This window comes from Lepeophtheirus salmonis, chromosome 8 (genome assembly GCF_016086655.4).
Source record: "Lepeophtheirus salmonis chromosome 8, UVic_Lsal_1.4, whole genome shotgun sequence".
Taxonomy (NCBI): Eukaryota; Metazoa; Arthropoda; class Copepoda; order Siphonostomatoida; family Caligidae; genus Lepeophtheirus; species Lepeophtheirus salmonis.
In genome coordinates, this window is record NC_052138.2 from 13,380,060 (window position 1) to 13,394,483 (window position 14,424).

Genomic DNA, 14,424 nt, shown 5'->3' on the forward strand with positions numbered 1-14,424 from the left:
TACTGACAGTAAAATAGATTTTTGTGTTAGCGAGTTAATACAGTGCTGAATCCTTATATTGAAAGAACGAAAAGAACTATAATTAAATAAATTTACTTAACATCAATATAAAATTGCTAACTATATGATTAAGTCTAGAACAAAGTACTATCAAGATGAATATATAATAGCATATAATCTGATTTAATTTTTAAGGAACATACTTAAAATTTTGTCGATGAAATGTAGATTGAAAGGAATAAGAATATTTTTATTCATCTTTAGCTCAATAGTATCCCAGTTCACTAATGGAGGGTGAAGTAAAATATGAGCTCATCTGAAGAATTTGTCAGAGTAATGTATAAATAGGAAAGGAAAATATTTATTTAAAAGAGTGCAAACGTTTTTTAGAAAATTTTTATAGAAAATTCATAATAGTTTACTTTTATGTTGACAAACATTCAGTATTTTAAAAAATTGCCCGTTTTTGGGTTGAAACTTTTTCTCATCTCTTTGAAACAAGAATTTATGCTGCAACGCTTACATTTTTTTTTTTGAATATTACTACAACACTTTTACTTATTTATTGATACAATGCCTAGAGTTATATTTTTTTAAGCATGAAAATAAATAATAAAATTTTATCATTTACCGTTGAAAAAAGAATAAATTCACTTTTTAGTCGGTAATAAAGAATTATTATATAGCCCCATTACTTGAAATACAACTTTAACAGATAAATTTCCTCATTTAACACATTGAAATAAGTAGAATGTGCATGTTTAAGAAACTTTAAATAAAAATAGAAAACAAATATACAGTCTGATCTATATAAATGTATTATGGGTCTATCAGTCTTGATATGGAACATAAAATCAATCCCGTCTCTGGTATTGATCCTCGATAAACTTCCCAAATTTGAGAATATCCCCTCATAGATCACATTTGTGATAAAATAGAGCGTTTTCATTCAAACTAAAGTAGGTTTGCCCGGAGTTGCCTGGGACATTAAGAAATTATAATTAATTAAGAACTAATTATGCTTAACACACGGGGATCGAAAAAGTGGGATGGAGATCGGTCATGAGAAATCCATTCACCGATTCCGAGAGATGGCTATGATATCGTCTCGCTACGTCAACAGTCTTCACCAACAAGTCGGAAAAAAGATGAAACGGAGAGGCACTGCTCTTTCTGCAAGGATCGCCGAACAGAGTCATGCTTCCATCTTTTTTATGAATGTAGTATAGTGATACCTGTAAGGGAAATTGTGGAACAGAAAATTAGGGACTCACTCGGAATAGAACTAAAAAAGAAGATACCGACGACTCGGACTCACCTAAAGGCTGACGCAGTTATCACGAAAGTTATCTGCATTTTATACATGATCCGGACAATGGGCTCTAGACAACAGGACTTGATGTTTTCAATGACGCAAAATTGAGTTAACTTCAACCGTTCTGAACAATGGTGTTAATTTATAAGAACTGGGTTGAGATCCTCTCTTCTCTTCAGTGGCGTGGTAGCTTGCCTATCAGATCTACCGGTTTTTATGTGTTACAAAGGAAGGAGAAGGGAGGGATAAATAATTATTTCATATATTGAATGTTAATTATTGTTTTTATTTAAGCTATATTTTCTCCTTCAGTGTTTTAACCGTATTACAAAAATTTTGTCAACTCTTATGTTTCAATATTATGTTTAGAAAAATAAATGGCTAGATCATTTGAAATATATATATATATGCTTAATATAAAACAAAAAATATAGACTATAATTTAAGAACTATTATCACTTCATGTTGGTGTTGGGTTGGTGTGTATCATTGCATCCTTTTTTCTACAAAGAGATAGATTAGGTTTGCCCAGTTTTTAAAAATCTCTTTTAAAAAAAACTTCCAAAGATACATACCAACATGCTGCAAGAATCATTCATAAAATTTTACGGTCTTTCACCGTTACTCTCATGAATTAAAGATAGGTAAAATATAAAACTTTCTACTATTTATTTCCAATGTTTAGAATATAAGAAACATACCCCACGAAAAAAAAAAGTTCCTAATTGCTTTTTATAAAATTTAAGTTCGAAATGCATTTATTACATATTAAGAATGCTACCAAGAATTTTATTTAAAAGGAAAAACTTTTATTATTATTCTATTAATAAATAATTTACTTATAATTTCCTAGACATAATTTTAAAAAGGTTATTGAAACTGAAAGGATTGAAACAATTGTGAAATAGGTAAACTCCGGTATTTCCGATACTAAAATGCATGAAAATTGATCTTTAAACACATATTAACAAAATAATTCTTGTTGGTCATCCTTTTTTGGATATTTTCTGAAGTGTTGCTCCTGGGCAACATTATGAGGAAATGGTTTAATTTTCATTTGTTAATACACTCAAAGGTCCACTTTTTAAATTAATAACCTTTTATTAAAATTATTTTATTAATTTTGTCATTCTAAAATAAATAAAAATGCTAAAAATACTAGTATGAGCACAAGATTTTTATTTAAATAAACAGTATTTTTATGGCATCTCAACAAGATTTAATTTGCTGTAATCAAAGTTAAGATATTATATTTTCTTTTTCAATTAAAAATTCTAAAAATTATTAAATATTTTTCACAATTACTGTTATAAGTACTTATAAATTTTCATCAAACTGCGTGGGATACAAAAGAAAAAGTTAAGATTATAGTCGAAGGCACTCGAAATAATTATTATAAGTAAACAAAGCAACTAAATTTATCGTGTTTCAAACTATACATTTCAGGAATATACAAAAAAGTGTTGCATGGTAATAACTTGTAATTATTTTAGAGTAAAAAATCCCAGGTCATTAACGTAGGGTTATGGAAAATGTGAACTATTTTGATGCAGTTGGATATCAAAATAGGACCAACAATTAACAGACCATAAGCCTTGCAGTCTATCAAAAATCAATTTATCTATGGGTATATTTTATAAGATCATAATATGTATTTAAAATAATTAATTGCCTAGTTTAGACAATACCTTAAACTAACGAATGTCAACTAGGATTGTGTTGCTCTTTATTGTGATCTACAGGGTGGGGAATTGAAATCTGAACACTTAGTAATTCAATAGTTAATGAAGGTACAGAGATTAAAACTAATTCATATTTCGATATATTTAAGTATATACAATAAGTTACAAAACAAGATAAATCTGAGGTCTCTAGCATATGTTCAAGTCGAGAAAATGACTCTGGAATGGGATCAAAAAAATTCGATTTGCGCACTACAAGCAGTTTGGCGTCTTCAGGACCACAGTCGTGGCCATCAGTATGTACGAAACGTTGGGGAGGAAGAAGGGCTCTGTCAAAAAGGCCAAACTGGATACGGAGAAGTGAAAGAAAACAGCCCCAGGCCAATCCCATCAATTCCATAAGGGATCATGCAAGAGACCTTGGGGTTTCATATCAAAATGTCTAGAGAGCCATAAAAAAGTGAACAGAAAGAGCCACTTTTGACACCAGCAATTAAAGAACACCATTTCCTCCGTTACTCGTTTCCTCTTTTCAATTAGTCTTTTGTTGGTTTTTTTTTAAAATTATTTTTTGACTCTTTGGTCCCCCTACACCCCTGATGCCAAACCCCTCGACTACACCTTCGGGGTGCAGGCAGAAGGGAGAACCTGTAGTGTCTGTCATCCAAACACCGAGATCCTCAAAGCCACTCTCAGCCAGCACTTGGATGCCATGATAGAGGACTGTATGTGCAGCAAGTGCCAGGCATATAAGTCATCATTACTGCTAAGGGCGGCAACATTAATGATTAAGAAAGGTCAGACAGACATCTGTTTATAGTATTAATCTTGTTGAAATTCTATGGCTATTTAATGAATTAGATATTATTGAAGTTTAAAATTCAAAGAACCACTTGATCATTTATTACGTAAATTTTAAATATTCCATTATAATAGTATAATTTAGATAAAGCAATGCATGGGGCATGAGGCATGAGCGTTGTTTACTTATATTAGTTTCATCACAAAATGATCAAAGGTGGCTCCATCTTGTGGCAAAAAAATACAACTCCCCTGAATGAGAATACTATTTTATTTTATTTTTATTAGTTAATTTTATATGTAAATTCAAACTCAAAATTGTATTTGATTACACAGAAAATAAATTAAAACGGAAGTCTCTTTTTAATATATTTATATTTCTTAACCAAACAATATACTATCACGCTCCCTAGCGAATAATATATTTTTTTTAGTTTAATATAACTGTAAGTCTTTTTAATATTTGAGAATATTTGTTAATTAAAAATCCCTAATTAATGTGTTTCTTATTTTATTCAGCATGGGAAAGTGATGGTCGAGATTGATCAATAATAATGTCACTAGCTGATATCTAGAATGATGTTATAGGTTATTGATGTTATTTTCAGAGCGATTGTTGTTTTCTCTTTGGTTTATTTGCTGCCAAGATTCATTAACTCTTTGTGAGAATTGTATGGCTGCAATTATAAACCTATTCACGAAGAAACAAAATATAACTTATCTTGTTTGACGCTTTTTTTTCTACATAATTAAGGTCCTTTCTTTATTACAAGAAGGGAAAAATAAGAATTTTTTGTATTGGAAAAAGGTAAAAAAGGTTTTAGGAGGTTCTTTTAGGAGAAACATGGGACATTTATTACCTTGAAAGAACAGTATTCACACGTTTAGTAGATATATGAATAAACGTATTAAAAAAAGGAATAATTATGAGCTCCTTACATAAGTAATATGCCCTTTAGACAAATAAGTATATTAAGCCTCATGAATGACACTGTCTGGAAATGGGGATTATAAGAAACTTTGACTCGATGGTTTTTTTGGGGCAGATGGAAATCAGTTATTTATGGGCGTCAAAAACCGGTAACCCGATTAACAAGTAGGTATTTTTATTCTGCAAGAATGATTGCTCAAAATAATAAGCGTGGAGAGTCTATCGTTAAATTTTCTAATTGCCACGTTCTCTTTCAGGATAAATTGATATATTATGTTATTGATGACTGGTGTGGCCATGATTTTTCTTTATCAAATATTTTTTAAGAACCATCAAAACTACAAAACAAAGAAATATTTTGTCTGTCTTAAATTACATGGATTTTCCCAAAGGCATCTTTTACTTCAGGGTTTGTTTGAAAATTAGAGTTCAATTATTGATATATATATAAAAGCTAAGTGCTGTTGTTGAATAAATAATGCCACTTGTATTTATTATTCATGCCCTGGAGTATAAAATGTCTTTGAAATTGATCGAGTTGAAAAGCATAAGATAGTGAATATATGTAGTATTTCAGAAAAACTTTTTTAAGAAGAAAAACATGTGTAACATTTGGCAAAATTTGGCTTGCCAAGTACCTAGAACTGCCAATAATCATCTGATTAAATTGGCTCATCGATATATCGGTTGCACCTTAATAAAAACATCAGTAATGTAACTATTTGTAATTATAAAAAACATGTGCAGTAGCCAGCATTGCTCGGAGTTATTAAGTGTCAATGAACGAACTAAAATTGAGACAAACTTTGCTTTAATAACATCTAGAAATGTAAATAAAAACTTCATCCCGGTGCGTGTAAAATGATAATAATATTTTTTGTGTATCTCTTTTGTGTTAGTGCACAGGAATGTTATACAGCCCTAGACTTATAAAAATAGTTTTTAGAATCTACATTTTATCACCAACACTTTTCAATATGCTCTGGAAACATTGAATTTGATTATACGCAATTATTTATCTATTTTCATAATACCTTCTTTACTCGTATATTGAGTAACTTTCAAGCAAAATTTAGTGATTTTAATGAAAAGTTATGCATAAAAGTTGTTCCTTTGTTTTTACCATAAATCTTATTGATACTCAAAACTCATGTTGCTTGGATTATTTTAGAACAAGGATTTTTGTTTCACAATGTCTTATATTCATACAAGTATATTCACTGTTTCCAAGTGCAAAATGTACCAAAAAATTAAAAAAAATGTAAATGAAGTAATTATTAAAGTGAATCAACTGTGGTTATCATGTAATTACATACGTTTTGTTTTAGGGGTTTCTTTTTTATCTACAGTTCTATAAAAATAATGTTAAGAACTAAGTTTTTTATACTGCTGCCACTGAAGAGTATTTTGACGTCTATATGTGAGCTGAATACTAGATACATCGTGAATAACATTTGATCAATTATTTTTCACGAAATGGAATAACAATTAATGTTTTCAAAGTAACAAATATGAAAGGAGTACGCAATAACAAAACAAAGTTTATTAATCTTTAATGGTTATTAGTATTTTTTCTACTTTGTTATAACAAAAACCATAATTAACTTTCTCTGATTGTACCTAAGTGTGTTATTTTTGTTATGTACATACAAATAAACAAACAAATCACAAAGCTATTCCAAATAATAGCAGGCGTAAATATATTTCCCCAAGGGTTTAAATAACAAGAAATAAGAGAGAAAGAGAACTATTTTAAAAAATAAGGGAAAAAGAGTTATGTGGGGAGATTAGGGTCGGCTATATCTAGGACAACCCTTAAGCCACCTCATCAAAATCATTTCCCCTCATATTAAGCAAAAGTGTTGATTGTAATAACTTGAATCCTTATTTCAATCTCTGTACCTCTCATATTTGTGGGGATTGCGTAAGTTGATGGAAAAAGTTTTTTCATAAATGTGTATTGGCTCAAGTTTATGTAGATGGGAATGTTTTGGTTATACTAAACTACTCTTAATGTTATCCTTAGTAAGAATATACAATTTATACTGAAGAAAAAATAAAAGTGATGGGGATCTCCAGTATCGTAGTTTTTGGAAGCTTCATAAACTTGTGTTATATGAAACGGGGACAAAATATTTTTTGTGTAAAAATTTAGAAATCAATAGCTCTTTCCAAAAAAACAAATTCTGTTTGGAAAAAAATTGCTAGTAAAAAGCAAAACTTCCTTTGCTACAGCCCCTCCAACCAGCCTCCTGTGGACGCCCCTGGTCGTTAAAATAGAAAATAATTCAAAAAATATATAAATTTATGTACATATTCAATGTTTAAACTAGTTGAAATACGGAGGTGTTTAAACACGTTATTGACACAAATAGGTTAAGGTGCACCATTACCTAGCCAAATGGGCTAGATATAGGCAACCATGTACTGTCCAGGCTGTTTTTTACTAGCCACGGGCTAGAGTATCAAGCCTTGGTTATCATACGTGTAATTAACATTTATTTAATAGAAACTTTGCATATCTTCATCCAGTCAAAATAAAGGGATTCCGTAATTTAAAACGTATCTTCTTTGGGAATGAAAAAATGCCACGTTATTAATTTTTGTATTCCAAAATTCAAATTATCATGGTGTTTTCATACTTAAAAATAAAGCAAGTTTTAAATTCACCTAACTTCTTCATTTTGGACAGGAGACTTGTTGAGGTTTGAAGATTATAATCTGAAAAGCTTATAGAAATATTAGCCTCGCCTGAAATGATTGAGACAGGTTCTTTTTTAAAGCTAAGGAGAAGAGTTAGCTACAACATTTCACCAGCATCGACTTTCGGATGAATTTTGTGGTGGAAACACATTCCATAATTATATAGTGTCTATATTGTACGTTTTCACGTATGGTGGATGTGAGAACCCGTCTTAAAGTGGGTACTGATGGATATGCTTTTGCTAACTTTGGAGTTAAGAGGGTAATTCGATGCGAAAATAAAGCTACTTTCTGTTTTAGACACTAATCAATTCTGATCTAAATAACATTCACATTATTGTTCTAGAGTATATCCTGTATATAATTTTTTTCAACCTTTTAAGTTACTTTTTAATTTAGTATCTACTTCCTTTATCCAATTTTTTAAAGGACATGGGACTAGATTAATTTCTGAGTTATTAACAATTTTGTAATTAATTATTGAGTAGTTGTGATTATTTATCCACATTTAGGACGAATATGAAAGAGGGATTTGGAATTACAGTGGGATTTTTTTATTTTTTATTATTTTGCGTAGAACATGTCTTACTTGATACCCATTTATTAATTCAGAAATAATCTAATGACTAAAGTGTAACAAAACATATCATTCATCAACTGCTATTTTAGATTATGAATTCCCAAAACTAAAATATAATTTTATAAATCTTTTCAATGTTGGCACTGCCATAAATAAATCATGATTTATGAGACAAGGTTGATTAATCAGTCTGAATTTCTATTCAATACTTTTTGAAATTCTACTCTACATAAAAAACGAACGAAAGTTTATCATTTTATCAAAAAAAAAAAAAAAAAAAAAAAAGAAGATATTAATCGTTGAGAAACTATCCAATGATTATTACATATTTTCTCAAGGAGTTATTTCGTGACAACTACCATTAATATATGCAAATAATCTTACCATTATAATAAGCCAAATATTTCATTAAGTTTTGGTAAAGTAAATTATTACCTTGAACAAACAAACTATGCATATGTGCTCAATGGTCACTTTTCTACTAATAATAATATTAAGTAGCATTTGGATTTTTATACTAATTTATATGGATTATGTTTAGAATTTGTGTCATTTCTTACTCAGTTATTGATTTTTATAGTGATAGAACTATAAGTTGGCAACACAAAAAATACAGTAGATTAGCTACCATATATTTTTCCTTTCACTATAGTGAATGTTTTTGAATGTGTATATTTTTCAATATATATGAATAAATTGGTTTCATACATTAAGGGTATTTAAGCCATGGAAACAAACTGATCTAAAAACATCATAAATTTGCCCAAAAAACCCCGTTTCTTTCCAGGTTGTACAAGGATAAATGTAGAATAATTAAATTGAATAAGGCTGCCCTTGTCATCGATCACGTACTCGACACTGGGTCTGAAACATAAGCAGGCCTTTACATCCTTTGGAAAGTTGCCAAAAACAGCCTTGATCCTCATAATGAGGCCGTCCCTGCTCTTAAAGGCAGTCATGCTGGTATATATCTCTCTTGCACCCGAAACATAGAACTCCATGGGATTACAGTCGGGTGATTTAGGAGGTAAAAATTAGGGGAGGTAAAGTAAAAAAGTTGTCAGTAATCCATTTTTGTGACGGTTTGGTATATTGCTTACATATTGTATGACTTGTAGCTGACGTCCTCTTTCATACATTTTCTGATGGGCTTTTCATTGAAGTGCATCTCCCTGTCAAGGTATCTCGTTGTTCTCATCGTCTTGTTTCTAGCAACCATAGCTTCAAAGTCATAATTGGACTCAATTAGTTCACAATTCACATTACGGACAAACTATTTAGTAATTTTTTACATGTCTACAAATGTTTTGCTCTCATGTCCAGCATATATCATATAGAGTACTGCGGGGCGTTTCTACTCTTAGGTAAAGATAAATGCATCTATACTATTCGGCTGCTTGGCACAGACAGAGAAATCTTTATACTCATCAGCTGATTTGTTTTAAGCTCAATAGATAATGTTATGAGCGGCCAAACTTATGACAAAAATATCCTTCTCACCCTTTACATAGGATTGTAAAACCTAGGCTCTTTTCATGTAAGGATTTTGCTATTGTTGGACACAAGAACAATCTTTTTTTCTTTATTTTCTTTTCAATGCAGCTATCATTAAACACTTTCAATCTAGAGGAGAGCATAAAGTGTAATCCCGAGTGGGTGCACTCATAAATGATGGATATTTAGGATTTTCAGGGAGTTATATGTGTCAATTTCATTAGATTACGAATAAAAATAAGGATCTAAAACGGAATAATTCTTGATTATAGCATGTTTGATACAGAGAGTACCTCATTTTTATTTCCTTCATCTCACAACTGCTCGCATCTAATTCTATTAAACACCAAGAAAGGCAAGCTACTATTCTACTAAGCATTCTTCAATTTGTCAGGGTTACCATGTTAATGTTGGGCTTCTTTTTATTTACATATCGAAGATACTTATGGTATAAAACCCTAGGTATATATATATAAGTTATGTATACAACTTCCGAAAAAAAAAAACTTTCCTCTAGGTTTGGGGTTTGTATATACATTAATACGAATTTTATTTTGTATATTTTTTAATATTAACAGAGATTGTGATTAAATATTTATGAAAAAATTCAAAATGGAGAAAAGCATGATGCCTACATAAAAAAAGCTACATAAGTTAAAATAACAACGGCTATAAGGATTTATTTTTATTACTATATGAAGGGATTCATCTGATGATGTTCTAAGTACATAAAACTTTATTTTCAAGAGCTGTTCTCCCAATCAAAAATTGCAAAATAAATATAAGTTTTTCAATATATATTCAGAAAACATCTCTTGATAAGCTGATTTGGAGAACCACCTTTGCAAACAATTATCCTCGGGCACTATATGAGTGTGTTATCATTTTCTACACAAACATACATAAGTCTAGCAGGGCCCTATTTTACAAATATTTATTTACTTAGAGCAAGTGTTCAATCATTGCAAATATAGCATTTATAACATAAGTATAATGTTGGGATTTTTAGAAAGAAAGAAAATAAACTGAAAAATATTTTGTTTTTTGTATTGAAAACTTGAGTGTCAACACAATAGCATGCTAGAATGATTTTTCTCAAAATCGAATTTAAATACAAATTATTGCCCGTTCTACCATCAAATTATTCTGATTAACCTCTTGTCATTGTCACAAATTCGACTTAAGATTCCAAAATTATCTTAACAATAAAAAAAAAAGAAATTGATTGATTTTATTTGAAAAGAGCCATATCGGAAAAAACCTAATAAAGATTATAAACAATAGTAAAAAATGCTGCTTCTTTTAACTCATCCTATTATTTTGAATAGATCGCCTTCAGTGATCTCCCATATACCTATCAAAAATTAGACTTTTCTATGTAAATTCTTAATTTATCGTATTCTAACGGAAGTTCACGACATTATTCAGAGTTCAAGCGTCAACAACAGACATGGTAGACAAACTTTGCTCTATTTATTTAAAGGTTGCAGAGGGTATTTGAATTGCAGAAACTAACTGAACTAAAACCTTCATAACTTTGCCAATAACGTTGTACATAAATATATACACAATAATTATATTCAGTAAATCTATCTTTGGCTTCCATACGGCGTCTCAACCACGAGCAGGCCTTGGTGACTACATCCTTGGGAAGGTTTCTGGAGAGGGTCTTGATCCTGTTGATGAGGTCGACCCTTCCTTTATTGTCAGACCTGTTGGTATACACACAAAGAAGTCAATGAGATTACAGTTGGGTAAGTTGGGAGGCCAAACATCAGGGGAAGGCTGTCAAAGAAGTTGTCAAGAATCAATTTTTGTGACTTTCAGTATTTGTCAACTACCCGTGTGATTTTGCAGTTCCATTGTTGTTGTACCCTTTCCTCTATTCTGTTAGTTAATTGCCGCAAACACGGACATAGGAAGAAGAGGTCCTCTGAATTTTCAATCAACAAGGCACAGAAAGTGGAGTATTTATTCCCCACTGTTGATTTGTTAGTGTAGAGTGAAAATGTAGCCATTCCATATCGGAATCACTTTTGTTCATAGTACAGAAAAGGGTTCCCCAATACTGTTTCAGAATCCCCATTAAATCTAAGATCACCAGTCTGCTACAATCCTGTTTAACAATTGATCGACCACTGTCTGAGTATTTATCATCTTCAATGCATATCTAGTTGTTTCTGAGGTGGTAGTCGGTGGGTAAATGGATATTTTCACATCCTTCCATTTGTTCCGGCTCACCTTGAGATGGAGTATTAAATAATTCCTACTTGTCTGTGATCGTCTTATTGAAATGATTATTTAACTTTAGTTGAAGGTATGGGCTAGTAGGTTTAATTTGAAGTTAAAACCGTTATTTTGACTAGTGTACGCAATTCCACGTAGCAACTCATATATTATAATATTTTTATGTTTGATATACATCTGTATATAACAGAAATATATATCTACATATTTGATGTGAGTAAATATATATATTAAAGAGATGGAAGGAACCAGAGGTATATATTTTTGTAAACATAAAAAATGTTTTGTTTGATAATAGGATATTAATTTAAAGTATTCTATCTTCTAGAGTCAACAAAATTTAATATTATCTTTTCGAACTTCTATTTGAGTAGATTATTAACTCCCATGTGTATAACATAATGATAGAAAAGTAGGAATTATAGTGTACGTAAAAAAAATTGCATCATGTATTAAAACTTAAATAAATTGCAAGCAAATTAACGTGGGACAATGAAACATACAAGAAGGCGTTTGAGACTAATGGCACAAATAAACTGAAGCCTGGGAGTAGGGGCCACCATTTAAAGGGATCGGAGGAGATCATCTATGCCTTGGGATAGTATTGAGGTCAATCCTCAAGCCTCCAAGCGCAAGCTCGCAAAAAAGCACAATGGTAATCAAGGGACGATCAGAAATGCCGAGAAAAGACATGGACCTCAACAGCTATGTTTATTGATAACGGCAGCTCATAACAGCAAGGGTAAAGGCCACTAGATTGACCAAGGCTAAAAACTCTTAAATTGGATGAAGTGCAATTTCTTGTAGCTTCTTTTTTTTCACCAGATCTGAACCCACTTGACTTTAGGATCTGGGTCGCCATTGAGGCCAATGACTCTTCTGCCCCCAAAGTAAATACTGTTGAGCTGAAGGCTTTCATTGAGCGAGATTAGATCTTCATTTTGAAGAGTATGTCATCAGAGTGTGCAGGGCCTTCTGACCTTGTGTAGAGGCTGCAATTGAGGCTAAAGGTTAGCATTTTGGACTTTAAGGAAAGAACATGTATTTTTTTACTGGTTAATAATTTCCAGGTACTAATTTTAATCACGTTTGAGTTCTGGATGATTTAGTTAATGCTGTAACAGGGTTTTAATATTTTAGTTTCATTTTCATCTACATAATTTGAAAGTATGTCATGATTAAGTTCTTAATTTGGTCCCAGCATTATTATGTAAAGAAAGTCAGACAAAAACTTTCTTTGAAGAAGAAAAATTTACATGATTGATATGTTATTTGATGTCAAGGTATTTTTTTTACACAACATAACCTTATTATAGTAGTTTTAAAACTTTTTGTTAGGCTCGTTTCTACTTCTTTAAGCATCGTCAATTTTTTAAACAGTTCCACTAGAAACTTATATTAAACTTTCTTTTCCTTAAAAAAAAGGGTTTTGTGGGAAAAATATAAATTTGCGTATGTAACTAAATCTTAACAAAAGGTTTGTCCCTGATATGCATTAAATATGTTATTAAATCTTTTTTAATATAAAGTTATCTTTTATCAACAGAAAATCTCTTACTTTATGTTTGAAAAAAATTAACGTTTGATATTGCGGCTGAAAATTGCTATAGTAGTTCCATAAACATTCAATACAACGCTTAGAAGATGAAAACGAGTCGAAAGAAACACATTATGATTTTAAAAAACGGCAATACTCTAAGTGTCTGACATGTTTTAAAAAAATCGAATAGATAAATTAATATAAAAAGCAGTAAAATTTGTTAATGTAATGTTCCTTAATTTATTTACCATTAAAAACCGAACTGTTTATATGTGAGGCTTATAATATGCTAAGTTTGGATAAAATTGTTAGTTTTAAAACTATAAATATAACTTGATATTTTCTGAAAATATAGCTATAGAATGAAGTATAAATTATGTACAGTGTAAGACTGGAACTTAAATTTATTCGCTCAACAAGCGGTATATGCCCAAAGTACGAATTATATTTTGCTTTAAAATATCATGTGAATCTGGAAAGATTCTGCAGAGCTGGTCAAGCTCAAAGGCAATGCTTTCCTATAAGGAAGATTGATTAAAAACTCGATTGTATCATTTCTCGACGCTCCTTCTGGAACTGGCTTTACACTGTACTTAATTCAATTGCAAGAAACTCCGAATAGGTTGAATACTGAGAGGGTCGATTTCTGTGGTTCTATGAATCGGCATATTTTTCAAAAATCTTTAAATTGCCAATGAGGCCATATTTTTTGGCGGATTTACTTGAATTACTCTAATTGTACATATAAATGTTGAAAAAGAGTTCATGTGATGCATCCGCCTACAGCATCAATCACAGCCTAGAGCCGGACCTGGAAGAAGGAGCAGGCTTTCACGAGGTAGTTCCTTGGCATTTTGGTCATTGTTCCTTGATGTAGACAATTAGAAAGTCCTTGAAAGCATGATAAATTTGATTTGTTTTAGACTATGTGAAGTCATAGCAGTGCTCACTCAGGCACTTCAGCTTCCAGTCTGAGATATCGCAATGTGATGAGTCTTATTACAGTATCCAAGGTCGATCTCCATCGATTTTCAGGATCCATTGTAGCACCATTTTCTCCATCCTCCATTTTGTTCTGAACAAAAATGAATATCACAGTGGAACTCCGTTCCTCTCTGAATACTCCAAGTG

At 31.1% G+C, this 14,424-nt stretch overlaps 1 protein-coding gene across 2 annotated transcripts in view; it reads right to left on the reverse strand.

Moving 5' to 3' along the window:
• The window catches only part of LOC121123252 (transmembrane and immunoglobulin domain-containing protein 1), a 201,104-nt gene that overhangs the window by 96,723 nt on the left and 89,957 nt on the right, over positions 1–14,424 (reverse strand). Inside the window, exons 1-2 of one of the 2 annotated variants that reach the window (XM_040718381.2) lie at positions 1,319–1,495; positions 1,032–1,235 (exon numbers count right to left, since the gene is read on the reverse strand). The exons of the other annotated variant lie outside the window; for it this stretch is intronic. The gene's annotated coding sequence lies outside the window, so the exon portion shown is untranslated. Of the gene's footprint in view, positions 1–1,031; positions 1,236–1,318; positions 1,496–14,424 lie in introns of those variants that run through there. 2 annotated transcript variants of the gene reach the window in all.